Source organism: Larus michahellis, chromosome 8, assembly GCF_964199755.1.
Source record: "Larus michahellis chromosome 8, bLarMic1.1, whole genome shotgun sequence".
Classification (NCBI taxonomy): Eukaryota; Metazoa; Chordata; class Aves; order Charadriiformes; family Laridae; genus Larus; species Larus michahellis.
The window spans coordinates 15,178,911-15,199,358 of NC_133903.1; the positions used below are offsets into that span (position 1 = coordinate 15,178,911).

The 20,448-nt window shown below is 36.8% G+C and overlaps 1 protein-coding gene and 1 long non-coding RNA gene across 46 annotated transcripts in view; both read right to left on the minus strand.

Annotated features, from left to right (window-relative positions):
- LOC141747955 (uncharacterized) overlaps positions 1-5,259 on the minus strand; it is a 28,456-nt gene extending 23,197 nt beyond the window's left edge. Inside the window, exons 1-2 of the long non-coding RNA XR_012588867.1 lie at positions 5,141-5,259; positions 4,310-4,365 (exon numbers count right to left, since the gene is read on the minus strand). This is a non-coding gene — a long non-coding RNA (uncharacterized LOC141747955). The remainder of the gene's footprint in view (positions 1-4,309; positions 4,366-5,140) is intronic.
- RBFOX1 (RNA binding fox-1 homolog 1) overlaps positions 1-20,448 on the minus strand; it is a 910,365-nt gene that overhangs the window by 449,961 nt on the left and 439,956 nt on the right. The window lies entirely within an intron of this gene.

The following is a 20,448-nucleotide window of genomic DNA, read 5'->3' on the forward strand; positions in this document are numbered from 1 at the left end:
CTATTTCCAAAGGCAATTCCAACGAGACAGACTACCAGATGTTTTCAATATATTTTATACAAGACTGCATGATAATTTTAGTGGGACTGAAAGAAACAATACAACAGGTAGTGTTCTGGGGCTTGACATTTTAAATAGCAAGCCCAATTGATTTTTATAAGATACCAGAGACAAAAATGCCAGTTCTGGAAAATTTACACCCAAAACATTCATCCACAGAACTTAAGAGTAATTTTGTTGTCAGACAGCAAGAAGAGGAGATAGCCTTCAGCAAAAAAGTCAGTATAAAAACATTCACCATACCTATATGCGTGTAACTGTTGTGTCTGTATTTATATACATATATATCATATGTGTATATATATTATATATACACATATAGGTGTATAGAAACATACGCACTTCACTATATTAATTTCACACTTCTGCTGATTTACAGGTTTTACTCTTATAGAAGACTGCCAGTTATGATTAAAATTGCCCTTATAATTAATTCAAAATTTTATTAAATCCAGCTTTTATAACTTTAAATATAATAACACCAGCCAAGCCAGGGCAAAGAATATGTCTAGTCATTAATTTTACTTGTATCATTTCTCATCCCTCAAAAAAATGGCAATAAAAGGATCCCTCCTTAGAAATCAGACTAGCCATGGTCATACTCATCTCCATAATAGCACAATTTCCAATTCACGCTTCATTTTCATTAATGTTTCTATCCATAAATTTTTAAGCATATGATAAAAAATTTCTGAAGCGGCATAAAACTAACATGAAGAGGGAGTTCATTAGCATGTGACCCTAATTAGAAATTCCATATTAACTTCCCATTTCTACTTGTGCATATCCAATAGCAGCAGGCCTAATATGCTGTGTATCAGTCCTACATTTGTTTTAAGAGCTCCTTTCCCCCCCCTTACTCATTTTTATTTTTACACAATTTCTGTGTTTCCCCTGCTATTGAATAAGTCAACAGACAACTGTATCACAGTAGCACCTTTTGTGTCACAAATTATCCTGGAGAATTCTAAGAAGCTACCAGCCCAATGCTTTATTAATGACACCAGCTCATAAAAAGAAAGGGGAAATTGCTGACTCCAACTCTTTTCTAATGTTGGGTGATAAAAATGCTACTTCAGGATTCAGAAGGTTAAGTTCTAATGTGTATTTTGAATAGAGTATGCTGAAATAATTGCCTCATAAAGCAATGCATTGACCAGCCTGCTAATGGCTGTATAGTGCAAAACTCAGCAAAGAGTGCCAAGCTTACTGGAAAAAATGCTGTGGTACTACTTTAGTAGCTTTCCATATTAAGTTAACTTTCCCTTTTTTCACTTTTTTTTTTTAATCCTGCCGAAAGAATTCCCCCCTACCTAAACCATTACTGACTCCTCCTGACTATATTAAGACAAAATTATTAAAAAACAAAACCAAAAGGCAAACACACAAGGAAATTCGAATGCAACTGTGAGAAATCCCAATCACATTTCACTTGTACAAACGCAATTACTAATTTCTTTCATTTTTCTGCTGGTTTCAGTTTAATAGTAGCCAGTAGCCAAACTGAAACCAAAGCAATGATTACATTTGAGAATATGAACAGATTTCTAGCTTATAAACTTTTCATTAACACAAATCTGTTTGATAGTCTCATTTTACCAGTGCTCACTCTAGGCCTCCAAACAGTACAGCATTCCAGCTTTGGTTTAAGTCTCTCCCTATTTATTAAAGTAGCCAAGAAAAATGAAATAATCAAAAAGTTGTCAATATACATGTAGAGATACACAATACTTCTACACAACATACCCAGAATTAAGAAAAAATTATATAAAACCACCCCTCAGGTACGATTACCGCACCAGAACTAGGTTTAAAGCAGACCAAGAAGGCTCCATGTCCCCCAGACTAGCCAGGGTGGCACGTACCAGCTACCACATCCCTCCCCACCTGCTCGGCCTCAGCTCTGTCCCTCCTGCCCTCCCTCACAATGGGGCTCGGGACTGTAAGAGAGTGACAGCAACGCAGACGCGCAGCGGTCTACAACAGTGCCACGTGCTACTTCACAGCTACTGGACTTCTTGTGAGTTGGGTTTATCCAGCTGGGTGTACGGACAGTAGAGGGAGACGGCAGTAAAAGCATATCAGAGTACAGGAGAAAACAAAAGACTGGAGACAACTAAAAGTTAATATTAGATCATTATCAGTTGTAACTGACATAATTTCACAGATCTAAGTTGTCTTTATCCCTAGGTTTTGAATGAATACAAAAAAATTACACATCTGTTTGTATCTACACTCCTAGAGCACCATCTTTATCCAACACCAATTTTATCATCGGTGAAGCTTCAAGCATACAACTATCATCTTTTCAGCTCCAAACTTTCCTGCCGTCATTCTACGGCTATGGCATGAGAACAAATTGGTTTTAGCCCCTGACAGCGGGCACTGCACGTAATTCATGACAAGCGGGCAACATTCAAGGCACACCACAGCTTCCCAAACACCCCGCTGACTGCCCGGAGCCCCGCAGAGCACCCCCTTCCCTCTCCAGCTGCGCCTCCTCCCCAGCTGTGCCCTGGGACAGCCAGCATGCCTTCAAGGGGGAAGGCACTGCTCATATCATGCAGGATACCCAGGCTCCCGCACCTTCCACTTCCATGCCAAGAAAATAGGAGACCTTTGGAGAAGCTCTCAGCGTTAGAATTTACTACCCCACAAATGGCTAATAAAACCAGAATGATAATTTTTATATTGATTACCAAAAAAAAAAAAAAGCCATAACCCAGACATTTTTAGTCTTTCATCCTGTGTTGTGAAGGTAGAGTCTAAAAGTACATACAAATGTTTTGGTTTGGACTTTTTTAACGTTTGGTTAATTTTTTATGTACCTGAATTCAATGATTTAGCAATAATCTTTATATGAGAAGTGATAAGATGTAAACATAATTTTACTGAGTTCAATAATAAAACTCCTTTTAACTTCGAAGTTGTCTGTATTAACACTCTGATGCAATCTTTTATGATAATTTCTGATATGCTGATAACTACTATAAATATCTAAGAAATTACACTTCATACAAAATATATTGTGCCTCAGAGCTGAGGTGTGTTTGGGGTGGTGTATATCTGACTGTCATGTTCTGTTAAAATACCAACATAGAGAATAGTAAAAACAATTATCATAGCTGAATAAAAACTTGTTTAGGCGACATATTAGACAAAAAATCCAAAACTAGAAAGTGTAATGAAGAATTTCACTAAATAATAACATCCAGCAACGCCAGTGTACAGGGATAAACCTACAGTCAAGGTATAGGTTTTTTTTAAAATCCTTGGGTTTGTCTTGACTGACAGATGTGCAATTTCAAAATACAAATCATTCATGGAAAAAAAACAACAGTGGCATCTCTCTACATTATAAAAACTAATGGATCAGAACACTGATTACTGGAAGAATAAATCAGCTTTGGAGATCTTAAGATGTCATAAACTAAGCATCACACACTGTGGCTATGAGACATATTACCAGAACCATTTGATTGATTTATTGTTAGTTTTGCAATCACTCTTTTCAACCCTTTTTTTTCCAACCCATTATCACCTGTGCACAAAAGTATTAAAAGCCCTTTGAGTGCAACATATGTCAATAATTTCATCTATTCTTAAAAGATTTATTACAAGGAGCAATTAAAGATTCAGCTTTATTTTTGAAAGTGGCCCTACACTTTCCTTGAACTAAACACAAACAGAATAAAAGCAAACCATAATGGCCTTTCCAGAGTGCTGCCTTATATGAAAATTAACAGACACAGATAAAATTCCCGAGTCATTTTAAGGGTAAAAATGGAAACTATTTTCAGTATTCCTACCCTTCTCCCCCTCCGCACACATACACACTTTTTTATCCCCCTGGGAAATAGTAAAAAAGAACTATTAGTTATTACTATAAGTAGTAGTCAAAATCCTGTCAAAAGACAATTTTGATAGATTGTGATTTGAATAAAAATGAGACAGGCATTGTATTTATATGACAAGTATAGATGTGATATTAAATGATATTAGGGAACTTCAGATTTATTTTTTTTTTTTTATTATCTCTGTTTGGATCAAGCATATTAAAATGAGACAAGCCAAAGTTAGCTCAGATTCATATAACCTAGCAACAGCGTGACCCACTTGAAATTTCTTTTATAAGACTTGGCTGACTTAGCCAAAGCTAAGGCACACATCTTAATAGAATGGGCCAGAACACAAACCAAGATTTATTTTTAATCTTCTACAGCTATTCTGAGTACTTTTAGAAACTTACTTAGATGTAGTTATGCAAATCCATGCTTCCATTGCATTCTGCTGCTTCACTAATTTCTACAAAACAATTGGAAAAGGATAAGCATGGGAAACTGTGGCATTTACAAAAGGGCTATTATCTGGAAAAAATATTTGCCTTTATTATATTTATAGTGCATGCCATCTGCATTCCAACCTAACACTCTTTTTTATGTACACAACTTTGAATATTCAATTACATTTTTTGAGCAGAGCTCAAATAAACAAAATAGCAAGTAAAACAGCAGTCAAACAGAAGGGGGATTTGAATGTGAACCTGCAACCACCAGCTGAGCGCCCTAATCACCTCAGCTGCTCTGAGTATTCACTGGGCCCCACATTTGACCCCTTTAGCTTTCTATTAAAAAATTCAACAGTCTTTGAGGCAGAAAGCATTCAAGCCACATGTAGATGGATAAGAAAATCATCTGAGATATTAGAGTGAAAGTTTAACTCTGGTGAACGCTTCACTACTTTTATTAAGTACAATCATGTCCAAAAAGGGACTTAAAAAATTTCAGTTTACCTCATACAATGAGTAGGAATTCTCAGCTATTGCTTGCATTTCAGTCTTGAAAATTGTATCATCACACAATAACTCAGGTTGGAAGGAAGCTCAAGAGGTTTCAAGCCCACACTCCCAATTAAAGTACAGTCAGTTAGGAGGTCACACCATGGCTGCTCAGGGTTTGATCCAAATGCTCTTTGCAAACCTCCAAGAGCGGAGATCACATGCCTGCCTCTCAGAGCAGCCTGTTCTAAAGCCTAACTACTCACACTGAAAAAGCTTTCCCTATATGCAGTTTGAACCCACCTTGTTTTAACTTGCGTCTCTCCTCCTCCGGCCATGCATCTCTGTGGAGAGCCATGCTCCATCTTCTTGATCTCCTCACAGGTACTTAGGTTCCCTGAAAGCCTGCTGCTCTCCAAACTGAACCCTCAGTGTCTCCTCACAGGGTACGTGCTGCAGCCCTGACCATCTTGAGGAGGCCTTTGCACCAGCTATTACCTTCTTTATAGTTTTGAGGAGCTCAAAACTAGAGGTAGTATCCTAGGTTAGGTACAATGAGCACTGAGTAGAGGGGAACAATCACTTCCTCAATCTACTCTAAAGTAAAGCACCTGAGCTGCCAGGTGCCAAAGCTTGCCCCACTCTTTATTACCTCCACCTGTTTTTCTATCTGGGCACCAGTGATATCGCCAGGGCAATTTGGAGGCTATCAAAAGAGACTGCACAGCTCTGGAGGTGATGGTCAGGGGTTTGGAGGCCCAGGTAGCATTCTCCTCAATCCTGCTACTGAGGGTGAAGAGGGCTCTGATACTGTGTGTTAACAATTGTTTGCAGAGCTGATGTTGGCAACAGCAGTGCTTCAGTATCTGCGATTTTCAGACCTAGCCTGAGGATCAACATCTGCTTGGGAGAGTTGGACTCTACCTCACCGAGCCAGGCCAAGGTATCTTTGCCAGTAGAACGGCTCCCCTGGTAAGAAATACTTTAAACTAGGAAGAGGGAAGGAAGAGAGTTACCTGCAGCCCTCTGAGGGAGTGATGAGCAAAGGGCCTGAGGTGATGTGAACAGAAGGTAACACAAAATCAGCACCACAGGGCTTAAAAGGAGTCTCCTCAAGCATGTAAAAATCTCCTCAAGCCCTTGTAAAATCAAGGAAGTGCCTACAAAATTATGGATAACATAGTAGAGCATAAGGAATCCAGGAGGTTCCTGGAGAACACTGATGATAAATTCCTGCTGATGCGCCCTGGATAAGGGATAGACTGTGCCCTCAGTAAGTCTGGTGATGACGCAAAACTGGGAAGAGCGGCTGGTATGCCAGAGGGTCGTGCTGCCATCCAGAGGGACCTTGATTTCTTTACTGTGAGGGTGACTGACCACTGGAACAGATTTCCCAGACAGTTTGTGAGATCTCCATCCTTGGAGATACTTGAAAGATGCCTGGCCATAGTCCTGAGCAGCCTACTTGAGGATACTCCTGCTTGAGCAGGGGAGTTGCAGCAGATGACCTCCAGAGGTGCCTTCCAACTTCCACCATTCTGTGGTACTGGCCATGCTCCTGACAGTACTGCCCAGGATACAGCAGGCTCCTTTTGTTGCCACAGCACACTGCTGGCTCATGGTTAGCTCACCATCTACCAAGACCCCTAGGTCCTTTTCCTAGCCAGTCAGTCTCTGGTATTGTGACCAAGGTCTTTGTACAAAACCAGAGATTTACAAGTTGCTTAGTACCTACTACACATTGAGTTACCTCACAGAAATTGGATTCGGCACCAATTCTAAAGTTTGAGACAGAAATACTAAGTTTCTTTCTAATTTTCCACATTAATGACAGTTATAAAACACAGCCATGCATTTGCTTTATAGATGTAGTGTGCTCTAACCTGGACACGTGTTTCTAAGTTATTTTTGTTGTGTGCAAAACTTAAAAAAAAGGGCAATGCAGGTAAAATAGCTGGGAATGTCTATATTATTTTTTTTGCTATTTTTTTTCTGTATTAATTTGTCAATATTCCTTGCATAGCCTAATATACAGTGAGATTAACAAACCCAGATGGTTTATAGTTGGTCCCCACAGTATTATGCATTACATTCCTGCTATCTCTTGATTGTGTTAAGTCTTGACTTCATCTCACTAGTGTGTAGTTCATTGACCTGGGTTCTGTAAATCTAAAAAAATATTGGAATCATATAACTGTTTTGCCTGCAAGAATAACAATATCAAACATCACGTTAGTGACACGTACAGAGATGCCTGAAAAAGAATCGTGCTCTTCTTACTGGTTTTAATTAATATAAATAAGGAACTTCATTTGCAATCCACTTCTACATGTGGTGCTTAAGTATTGCAGCAGTGTGTGGGGAGAACAGCTAGATAAATACTCATAGGAGGAAAAAGAAGACTCGTTTCAAGCCACTGCAACTTGAGAGAAAAGTTGAGGTCTCTCTCTGTGAAAGAACCATACTTATTGACTTGACTTCAGCAAAACACTTGACCTGATAAGAATCTGAACATTCCTAACTCCCAGTCATGCAAACAAATCATGGTTCTAACCTGACATAAAGCTGAAATTTTCATTCCGTGTCAGTTTTTTTGAGTTATTTATAGCTAAAATAAACACGCTCAACTGGAAGCTATATTTAGGAAAAGTTGAAAATTTTAAAAATAGGACATAGACATGAATTTGCACTGCCATTAAGCTGCTAGTTTAAAATGTCTATGTGACATACTGACAACTTTTTTCTGGTTGGCTATTTTTCTTCAGCCTCCCCCCCTCCTTTTTTTTTAACATACATCTTTCTCTATTGCTTCCTCACTAACACTGATAGCTGCAGCTAGTTCATAAATTCCATTGCTGCCTGCTGCCATGTGATGTGGTCATGCAGAAAATATTTCATAGGAAAAAGTGTTAGGTAGCTAGAGGCAGTATTGTCGATCATTACTCGGAACTGCAGCTACTGGTATGTGACTATGTATTCATTTCATGCATTATAACACCTAATGTACATGACAAAATGTTGAATAGAAAGTTAATTCACAAACTAGAGTAGCTGGTGTTGCTGAAGCTGTATAGAAAATACATATTATTATTCCTTCTTCTTTTCCAGTGCTTTCTAGCAATCTGAAAATGGTTCCATTCCAACATTGCTTAATTTCACCATTTATTTGAGCTTGATTTAGTCCATTAAAGTTTGAAAAATGCTTTGATGTCCTTTCCTGGGAGCTGCCATGCAATTTTACTATTGTCCCTTTATGCTCCAGCAACTGTAGAAATTCATGATGACAAAACCTGCCCTTAACTAAGATGTACATAGCAAAATTTTCTGAATATTAGAAGGTAATTTAATTGACAGTATTCAGAGACAAACAGCAAAAATATAAATAATGTCTTTAAACTGTTTTTCATTTTTAAGCAAGCGTGTACAAAGGCTTGTTCAAAGTATACTTTGATTGCTAGGTCTCTGGTCATGACCTAAATCTGCTTCTACTTAGGATGACATCTTTTAGGAATTCTAAGAAGCAACTGCACATGAGAGAAACAGTTGAAAATGATCAACAAGAACTTATGTTCTGGTATTCTTATGTCAAAGAGGTTACTATGAGGAAGACAGACTTTATTTGTCTACTGAGGCAGCAAAAGGCAACCTTCATGCCAAAGGTCATTACTTGTATGTTAATTTGGTCAATATAAATATTGTATGCTAATACACATATACACATTCATCTGCTTTTAACTGTACTATATAAAAATACAGAATTCATTGGATCATGTGAATAGGAGAAAGGATAAAACAGAATTTCAATGTTAATATTAACTACTAAAAGCCAACACTAAATCAGTTTTGGTGTCCGTCAGTACTTGCTTGTTTTTCACAAGAATTACAGGTATTTGCCTAGTTTTTATAGCTGACTATAACATTCCTATTAACCATCAAATCAAGAGTTTCTTTCATTGAAAATAAGCATTTTCCTAAAACATTTGTTGTTTTAGTGGTGCATCATCGTGTAAAAATATATTTTAAGGAGGCAGCAGATCCTCCACCAAAATAGGATATGAAATTCAAGCGTATGTGACAAAAAGCAGGTAATTTTGAAAAACAAGACTGAAAAATTTACTTTATATATCAACATACATATTATTATTATTATAAACACCAGGAACCAAATAGATAAAAACTAGGAAATATGCGAGGCAGATTATGCATTTGCACAGCAAATTCCTATTCTAAGAATTTGAACATACCCACAAAACCAGCCAAGCTAATGACACAGTTGAAAAGGAAAAATATGGTGTTGAGCACATTGAAAAGTTATCTACCTCACAAGTATTCTTTTTTCAAATTTCATCATTCCAAATCAGGAACAAATAGGTTAGCCTGGCCTTACACAACGCTGCAATAAGACTGAAGAGGCGCAATCTACTACTAAAGAAATGAAATTCTTTTATTTTACCATGGTTTCCACAAGAGCACGCACATTTCTCATGAGTAGTGAAGATATGCAACAAAGACCCTGCACGACCATTTTCAGATCAAACTATGATCCCATTGTTCCCCCCGAACATAATCTTAGCGCAGAAGATGATTAGAGAGAACTAAAACAGGCTTGCATGAAATTCAGCCAGGTCCCGTACAACCACAGGAATACCTAGATTAATTATTTCTTCTTCATTCCATATGAATGCCCGTAGTGCACTGAGAAACAAAGATAGGATTAAAACCAAACAAAAAATACTCTGAAGAAACAAATGGTTTCTGTGGAACTCCATATCTAGAGTAAGACAATTGCTAGGTGACAGCTGTTTAGCTTATGTGATATGCATTATGGATATGATGGGTGAAGTTATATAAAAAGTTTTGCACACTTAAACATCCTAATTCCACAATTAAATAACATGAATTTCACTTTGCTATTTGCCCCATTTATGTTCACCTTCTGTTAACGTTCAAGTAATCCACTGATACAGACACTGTGTCTGCAGATAGGGAATTTTGAAGTGAACTTGAAGAATCTTGTCATTCTTACACAACCTTTCCATTCAGTCTCATCTGAACAATATTACAAACAGCATGGAGCAGAACACTCAAGGATACATTTGTTAAAAACATATAAAAATACAGTAAACATGATCAGTTTTGAAGATATTCTGCATATGGTAAACAACACTTGTAACAGCTAAGTTTTCGTTATTATGTGTGCGTGTGTATGTATACAACTTCAAAGAGCCCAACTGCGTATTTATATAGTCAAATCAATATGTTCAATACGATACCGAGCACACGCTACCAACCTGTAGCACTGAGCAGTAACACATTCCCATTTCGTAAAGAGTTTTCATTTCAGTTTGGATCTAGCAGATTTGCCAACTACATCTTAAATTAACTTAGAATTTACAAACAGTGTATATATAAATAAAAAACATGAGATATTCCTGTTTTTTAAATCTGTTTTCCTGAAGAGTTACTTTTCACACTTACTACGTCACCTGCTCTCCAAAATATGAGTTTAAAATGTGTCATCCCAGTTGGATTCTAATCCACAACTCATTTATGAGAATATAAAAGCAGAGTATTTCTCATTTTACGGTTCTTCTATCTTGGCTAAAATAATTGCAAAATTCTTTGGGTGGAATCAAAAGAAAAGAGAGAATCATATAAAAAGAAATTTACTATTGCTACAAGCAACCCCCCAAAAGCTTAAAATGGGACCTGGGAAAAAAAGATTAATAAGATATTAACGAATGTTAACTACAGTAGGGTCTACCTGCAAAATTAAAAAAAAAAAATCATCCCTATCATGTAAATCGGCTTAGAGATATCCATTATTTGTGTCAGATAATAATGAATTAGTAATTAAAAATATTCTAATAGGAATTGCTAAAAATCTGAAGACAAGGCATTGTTATATGCCTATACATTTATATCATAAATGCCACGTAAACTTTAAATTATGTAAACTTTAATCATGAAAAATCTAATTTTTACTGCCTCATTTCAGCAAGACTTTTGATTAAATATTGCATTTATGACATAGAACTCATTAACAGCCAGTAAATTATTACACATCTTGATATTTATATCTTACAACCTATCTCACGCCTTTCCATGAAGATTTCTTGGCCTGCTTATATTTTGCATATCATGACTTCTGGGAACACACAACTGTTTTTCTACCATTTTTGTTTCAATTTTCAAGTTGTTAAAGCAAGCTTCAGCCCAAGAGAGTCTTTACTGCACCTAGAAAATATAGGTAGCGATCCTTCAACCAAATCAGCAAAGAATGACACACACTACTCAGTTGCGTGGATTCTGTCCATTAACACTATAAAAAAAAGAAACTAGGTGAAGAGGGGAAGGAGAGAAGAGTAATTGCCAAACTTTATGTGAAAAGTTCATATCGAGATTTTTCAGCTAAATCCAGAGGGATATTTACTACACAAAAGCTTGGAGAAATGTAATCAATACTCCAGTACATTGCCTCCTTGTGATAAATTATTAATAGCCGAGGGAGAGATTGTCTTCTTAAATGTAAATGACTTCAATGATAAAAACATGGTTGAAACATTGATCACCCATGCTCCGCTTCGAATCTGAACTACCTGAAAAAAACTAATGTCTCTGTTAGGCCTCCAGGGCAAAGGATATTCTGTTGACTGCAGTGATGTTACCTACATCTGTCGGTTGAGTAAAAAAGTACTTCTTGGACAAAACCAAGGCCCTTCACAGAGATTATATATAAACTAAAGATAAATGTCTTATTTATTTATATCGGAATAAAAGCATATGTGTATACATACATTCCCACCTTGAAGGATTCCCCAATTCCTTTACCAGAACATGTATCGCTGTAAGGAATGTTCTTAATAGAGCAGGAAACAAAAAGTACCTTGCAATCATGATTAGCAAAGTTCCTTTTCTGTAGAAAGAAAAGGACATAATTTGAGAGAGATATATATTCATACACACACACGAACTAATAATGGAGTCTGATTCTTGTCTCTTGTATCTTCTCCTATTCCTGAATTCAAATGCTTTGATAGCATATGATGATCAGTTAACGTTGGCCAGCAGCCAAACATGCACCCTGTGATTCACTCACCCTCCTCCTTAACAAGAAAAGGCAAGAAAATAAGATGTAAAATCTCATGGGTCAAGATAAAGACAGGGAGATCACCTACCAATTGCAGTCATAGGCCAAACAGACTCGACTTGGGGAAAATAAATTCAAGGTATTGCCAATTAAAATAGATTTGGATAGTGAAAGACAAACAAAACCAAGATTAAAACACCTCCCCCCGGTGGGGTGTGTGTGTGTGTGGTTTGTTTGGGTCTTTTTTCAAGAGAAGATATTACAGGGTCATCAAAAATTGTAAAGTCACTGGTGATTAGAAATGTGGAGCTTTGTACTACTATTCAGTTCAGTTTGCGTGCAGATCTAAAGCGGACATCTGATAGTAACAGTTCTATTCTCCCACATTTTAAAAAACAATTCTTCTGAGAATACTCGTATGGAATTATCTGTAAGCACTGCGATAAGCCTGTAATGCAGGTGGTAAGAAACTGTGCAGAAGTCTACCTGTACATGCAATGGAGAGGCAGAAGATCCTGCAAACAATAATGGCCAATTAACCAGGTGAGTATAACATCTGTTTGTTCCATCTGTGATGTAAGAGCATAGTTTTTATGGTCACACATCAGATCTATCGCTAAATAGCTACCATTTCTGGCAGAAAGGCTTCCTCTGCAAACCGACAGTAACATCCCAACAACAAACCATTTATCAGATCACTACTGATATTGCACTGTTGACATTTCCAGAAGACAAAATCAAGCCTTGGACATGTACAATCTACTCTCACAGTATACCAGTGGGTTCTACATAATAACGCTAGCAAAAATTCACAGGAGATTTGGGAAACTATCCGAAGAACATGTTATAATTCTGATAGACTTACAAACAGTAAATTATTTTTCCCATTGAACTTAGGATCTATTTTCTTCACAACAGCAAGGAATCTCAGCAATGGCAAAATAAATAAATCAGCCACAGAAAAGACTGGAAACTGGTTAAGAGTTCAAAATGATCCCACCTTCTACAAGCAGAGTGAGGAAAACATTTCCTAAACAAAGCTAAAAGCTGAGCATATGATAAAAATGATGAGGAAAATGCTGCATCCAAGGTAATTCTCACTGCAGAAGGATAAAATCCTACATTGTAGTGATCAATACACTGGGGGGGGGGATTCAGCGAGTTCTATTTGTATCAAAACATGAATCTCTCCATTGATGAGTCTACATTATTCAGAACTCAATATAACCTTACCTACATGAACAAAATGAGGATAAATTATTTCACTTATCAGAAGTAAAGAATTTTAATATGAATTTCATGTTAAGGGTCTTGAACTATGTTAAATTACTCAGCAGAAAGTAATTCTGTGGTCAATGAGAAGACAGAACAAAATGGCTATGCATGTCATATATGGCTACATGCCATGTATGTCCACATGGACAACATAAAAATTCTCTCCTCTCAGATAGAGAGTGTTAAGGTTGAGCAGCTCTACTGGTAGCACGCACCACCTCTGAGGAAGAAGGTTAAGGGGGAGCATTCTGCTCCTTTGTGTCACCCAGCGCAGTACAGCAAGCCCAAGGTAACCCTGCTTTTTCTGCAGGGGAGTACAGATATCGTCTCCCCTTCCAATCGCAATTTCACCCCAGGAAGGGCCCTTTGTAACCATGAAGTAAGAACCACCCTAATTCATCGTGATCCTGTTTTGTCCTGCCTTTTCAAACTAAAATTCTGGGCATTGCAATAAGTTAACATTTTATGCCAATCCTCATGTCTTAATGCATTATTCAAACTGCTTACAGAAACGTATATGACAGGCTGATATTTAATACATTATATAGTGCCTGTTCAATAACCCCACTAAAATTGCCCTTTTTCACCCAACAGTTTAACTATTTTATTTTATGCTTACATAAGTAAAAGTGAATGAAGAATGACTTCTGTCAGAAAGTTAAATAAAAATGAAGTATATAGTTCTCTCCTCCCCAGAGACCAATATACTCAAAAAACTGATATACAAATGATGCATTGTGAAACATTTAAATCCACCAGTGAAAGAAAGTCTTCTGAGGGCAACAGGGCAGTTTTAACAGGGCACAGCATCACTACACACGATCCGAGAAAAGCAAGTGAAGAACATTTTTGAAATGTATCCTTTTGATACAATAAGGGATTTCTTACACATGACAAAAGGTCATATCGGTATACCATGGAAATCACAAAGCAGGTTATCCCGAAGAGCTGGGTTCAGTTCTTCCACTTTCATATGACAATAGCAACAAATAACAGTCAAAGCCTCAATACAAAATAGCATGCAAAGTTTAAAATAAAGGCAGCTTTATCAATTTTATCCCCCTGAAAACAGAACTGTGTAACATGAACACACCATTTAAGGATTACAGTTGTGAGAACACTCATGGAAGTGGACCTCCACTGATACTGGAATGGTGTTTGTTTTAATATGGAAAATATGGTATGGTTTTAGGGTAGGTAGAGCTTGATTTTAAAAGTACAGAAGGAAAAATGTTGTGACAGAACGTATGTTGTGGTTTACAATTCATGTTAGTCTAAGAAGAGTCATGGGATTAGGTGGAAGCCCTCCACAGAAAAGGAAAGAGCAGTCCTTCCTTTGGGCGCTACCAAGTGCGTGCATTGGGAGATGTTCCCAAGCCCAGAATGGGCAGGCACAAGATGACAGCAGGGAACCGGCCACTCAAATAGAGGTACAAAAAACACAGTGATGAGCAGGGAGCAGCCAGAAGGGTCTCTGTGGGGAACTCAGAAGGTCACAAGAGCTAAAGGGAACACAGCAGAGTTTGCTACAACTTAGAAAGTCACCAGCTGAAACCAAGTCTGTAAAAAAGGACTTGCCTCTAAGGACAGAATAGGCGGAAGACTTGAAAATAAACCCTTTTTATTTATTACTTATTTGCTCTGAGTCTTCTGTTCAAAAACTTAAGTATTCTAGTTTTAGTTCTAACAGAACTTGTCATTTAAAACATGTAAAAACCCTTTTAGCTTTCTTTTGGGAGTGCTCTATAAGGAGAAGGTCTATTTAAATCCAATTAAAAGATCCAGCTGACTCAGGGTCTCTTTATGTAAGTGTATGATCATATCACTGACAGCCAGAAAAGAGCAAAATAGAATGGGAAAACCAATTGGGCTGTCATCCTTTATTGCAACATTAAGGATATACAGATCCTATATATATATAGGAACAGATTAATTAATTCTCAACGAAGCAGGACAATTTTAAGTCTGCTGTATAGATTGTATCTCCAAACACCAAACATTGTTAAGATTTTGTTGAATGAAGCAAAGTGAGAATCTTACTTTGCTGTTTCCAACAAAAACAAACAAAATCCCTTAAAACAGTTGTCCACAAGATCAGAAGCCTCGTTTCAGAAGCCTGCAAGACAAAAGGCATTAACCTTCTGGAGATTACCCTAACTCTTCTGACTATTTTATTTGTAGATAAAATAAAAAAGGCAAGAATCCCTTTTGATACAGAAGAGGGAAATTTCGCCCCGCCCCGGGGTAGAAAACATTGCAGAGATCTGCTGCTAATGTAGTGTAAACCACATTGAAGTGTCATTGAAAGAAGATTGACTGTTAGACTTCTAGTATTGCTACAAGGCTTCAGAAAAAGAACAAAGATTCTTCCAACACAGCAACAGTTTTGATTAAAGAGTTAATCTTTCTGACTTCATGTTAGTTTTATATACCCGTCTATTTAAGTCGGGACAGGATTTTTCCAATTTTACATACATATTTCTTTCTGACAGTTGTCACCACCAAGTTAAATGTTTCCTTTCAATACACACAAGAACTAGGTATTTTGTAGTATGTTACATTTCAGTTAACTATAAGGCTAACTTTATCCTTTGGATAAATACCTAGTTCCCTACTAATTTAGGCTGTCTCCTGAAAGAAGTATTTAACCCTGTTGAATCCGTGGAGGGCATTTTGGCTGCACAGACTGGGATAAAAGCGTGACCTGAGCGGGTGTTATAGCTCAGCCTGGCTGTACATCACTTACAGATGCCACCAAGGAGCTTCTCAGGCCCCGTATTCACGTATAATACAACTGCTATACCTGTCAGCTACTAAGGTTAAGTCTCAATACTATCATGTCACTACCTCCCTGGTAAACTCAGTTCCTATTTTGTTCCTGCGGTTTCCTAGCTGGTCCATTTTACTCTGGAACATACTGCAGCTGGAAACAAAACCTTTTATAGCCAGAGAAAATCCATCCTGACCAGCACGGTAAGTCTCTGCCTTTGTGAAGGCAAATATTTATTTTTTTTTTTTTCTGATTTCAGAAGATGGGGAGAAAAAGATACTCTTGCTTACCTACAAAATGACTTTTAAGGCCACGCAGGGGAGTTGGAATTCCAATTCATAGATGAATTCTTCTTAAGTTGAAACATGTAGCAGAATTTCTATTCATTGTACTCCCAACTCGCCTTGCAATTTATACTATGACTGGCATAAAGAACATTTGCTATGTAAGTAATACTTGAGAACTAAAACCAGTTACAGGGTATAAAATTTTAACTGTTTAAATAAGTTGAATTTTGTGCATTACATGGAACAGTAGTCATTTTGGGACTCAGTATTGTGTCTCCTACTAAGAAACCCCAGAGCCAGAATGATGCTTTTCCAGCACTTTGCAAGATAGTGGAGCAGGGACTCCCACACCTAACTCTTCCCGAGGGATAGGAATTATTTTTGTCTTCTTAATGGACTGAAAAATATAGAATACAAAATCTGTCTTCAAAAACTTATTTGAAAATATTATTATGCACATTTACAAATATACACTTTTGGCACAGAAGTGGCAAGTCTTTTCACGTGTAACACTTACATAAAACAGTCTTTCTAAATGGAATAAACAACTCTGTGAAGTCACTGAGGCTGTTGAACAGAGACACCCATCCATGGAACCAGCACTCGCTAGAGAAATACCTTGTGGAGCATACATCAAACACAGCACAGTTAGCAGTACAGAATTATCTGCTGCAACAGAGTCCATGTGCATTCAAGCAACGATAAAGGTGAAATAAAGTATTGCCATGATAACAAATGTTTGGCACATATCATAAGCTAATATTAAACAAACGGGATTTTTTTTTCAACTGATATATTTGTCATACACATATAAAGACAGGTAGTAATTTTTTTTTTAAAAAGTAGGTCAGGACGAGAGAAGTCTTGACTTTCCATTGGAATTCAACCAGTGTGAGTAAATCCTTTGAACAAAATAGTATAGCTACAGGAAACCCCCTGAAACAATAATTTGTAACTATTTTTCTCTGCACTTCATAAATGATGAATAATTGAAAAGAAAAAACAACCCACTAGTACCACATTTTTTTCATGCACTAGTTATGCAAGCAGGCTACAAAATCCTCTAAATATGAGAAAAGTTGAAGCGGATAGCACTTTTTTTTTTTTCTTTTTTTACGGAAAAATTAAATTATTTTGATGCTTTGGAGTCATTTTCCCCTTACAGCTATATTTTTTAGCCTTCGGGAAAAAAGCATGTTTTGCAAGTGAAACAGTTTACAAAACTGTTTAGAATACAAAAACATTATTTTTTTAATCGAACAACATAAAAATTTTTCTTCTCACAAGTAACCACCTATTTATTTTTTTGTTACAGATTTCCTCCCAGAACAGTTATTCATAATCTGGCAAAATAATTTAGAATGCTTCTATAAATAATTATGAGTGACTTAATTTTAAAAAGTCTGTAAAAGAAAAACTGTCTCACCCACACTAGAATCCCAAATGTGGAAAATAATTTGCCTGAAAATCTGTACTTTTATCTTTTTTTCATGGAAAATCTTAAGTGCCTGGGGAAACAAGGTCATCAGAAAGTGAATATAAAACTATTCAATATATTTACCTTACACTTCATGTACTTCAAGCAGGTAATTTGGATAATCTTTCAATAATTACAATGCAATGCTACCAAAAGACTTTCTATTTCTTTCTAATAACTACATCCCATTAGATATTTTAAAGAATATATGATGTTGAGGTATAAAATATAATAGTACAACAGACAACACAAAAATGACAAAAGGTTAATATAGGAAAGAAGGATATTAGGAATGACATTATTCTTGGTGAGAACTGGTCACGGTGCTAAGCCTCACCCTGTCGCTTCCTTTGAAAGCTATATTCATGGATATACCTTTAATTTCATGTCTAACCCAATGTCGTGGTAAGGCATATCAAATGATACCACAACTGAATGTCATTTGCTGCATCTCTGGAGCTTTCCTTGGACAATTCCTACCAAAATATCTCGGGTTAAATTATAGAATCTGATGAGATCAGTCCACCAAGATATGACTGAATAGCTTATATTAAAAAAATAATTTCACAACTTCAGAAAATTGGACCCAAAACCTCCTAACCTTTTTTTACAGTATTTCTTAAACAAACAACCTTTATTTGTCTTGACTCTTCCGTTAATGCTATTATAGCTGCAAAACACATGTTAGTCACTAGACTAAAACCCTACTAGTGCCAAAGCGGTATATACCACTTCATCCAAAAGATCCCCTGAATGATCCTATTGAGGCTAAAAGCATGGCTCTGTCTCAGGAATCTCCTACCAGACCTAGGACTTAGAGCTAATGCTGAATCTTAAGGACTGCTTCACAGTCCTTGGCAGCATTCACGGAGATTCATGCTTACAGCTGCACAGAAGCCTCCATTTGCTGAAACAAACTTACACTCATATTTTCTCCCAGCATCCAAGACTTGGCAGCATGTAAAGTAAAAGGGAGCTTCCACCACCAAGTATGCACAGACACTCAAAAAACCCCCAACCCCAAACCAACCACCCCCAAACTATATACTGGAGTTCTTAGAGGAATTCACTCTTCTGTATGTCCGTTATCTACCATCATCCCATACCTTAGTCACATTGGGAAAACAGTCTGAAATTCTCCGCTGGGAAGTCATCTTACTAAAGTGTTAGTAAGGTATCTGCATAATTATGTAGTTTCATAATATAACATCTATACTTCCATTCTCCAAAGTAACTGAAAAAATTAGCACTGTTCTCCTAATACACAAAGAACTAACACTTTTGTACGTGCTAAGTTGAAATCTAAAACAAATACAATGAAGAGACTTGCATGGTATTTATTTCATAGGTAGTTATAAGTAATTGGAGAAGGGCTATTGCTTTTTATGCACATATTTGAAAATTATGAATGAAACAAGATTTACTACAGCTGAAACATAACTGGCATACCATGTTTAGAGGAACAAAATTGCTTCAAGTTTTCTCAGCAATGAAGCAGCCAGATGTTATTTTTATGCATGCAATTGGCAGAACAAGTTCAAATATTATTTTGTACACTGTGAGTGCATCTTACTATCCTTTTTAGTAGTCAGATAATTAAGTGTTAATTGTGAGAGTGCAAAATGACTTAACAGGTGTATAAAAAGCAGAGCAAAAACCTAACAGAAGGGAGAAATAATGAAGGAGAGCAATCATGCTTTGGAGAGGGAGATGAGAAAACCTGCTAACGTGGAAAACTGATAAGACACTAAACCACAAAATAACAGTGATCTTTTGGAAATGAGGTTATTATTCACTGATCCTTGACCAGACTTGATTCTGGTTATCTTTTAATGCAAATACTAAAATGATGTGCTGACATACTTTTAAACTACATTTTGATTTTTTCTTTTTTTTGGGCAATGCAATTTCTTAATACTTTCACTGTTTACATGCCTAGTTATAAATAGGGATAGCACTGGGAATTCTGAACAAACACTGGCAAAAATAATAATTAAAGAAATGAGAAGAATGGCTTTGAAAGCCCAGTTTGTTACAATTTCCCTATAAATGCATCATAAAAATATTTTAAAATACATTTTCAAAACCAGTACATCTTAAATCAGTCTGGTGTGGTACGCAGCGCGCAGTAAAGCTTAGCCAGGCGGGAGATACTGAGAATTTTTCAGAACAACCCAAATCAGAGGAGCTAGCTCATGAGGTATTTCCTTACATATGATACATTTTTTTTAATTTTTACATTCGCCCTACCAAGATTTATCCTTCTTTTCAGTCTTTGCTCTCCTGGCGTACTGCATTTTTCCTCTACTCAATTTACTGATTCTCACTTCACTTGCATGAACGTAACATCATTAACTCCACTTGACACACCTCTGACTTACAACAACACTTAAATAACTTTAGAATCAATCCCATTATCTCCATCATTCAGGAAATGGAGAAGGAAGGTGAAGCCTACACTAATGAATAACCTCAAAGTTAAATGGACTCATATGATAAAAAGCATAATTTAGGTGTCAAAACAGCAAATGCTTCCAGTTTTAGATTTAGTACTTACATTCCTTCAGCGGGCAATTTCATACGCTAGATAACAACAGAATCTGAACAACAGCTCTCCTTGCAACACTTATTGCCACAAAGTCTGTATCACCATCAACACACATAAACAGCAAGCACTTAACGTGCATCCCTTGTAACGATGTAAAACAACTG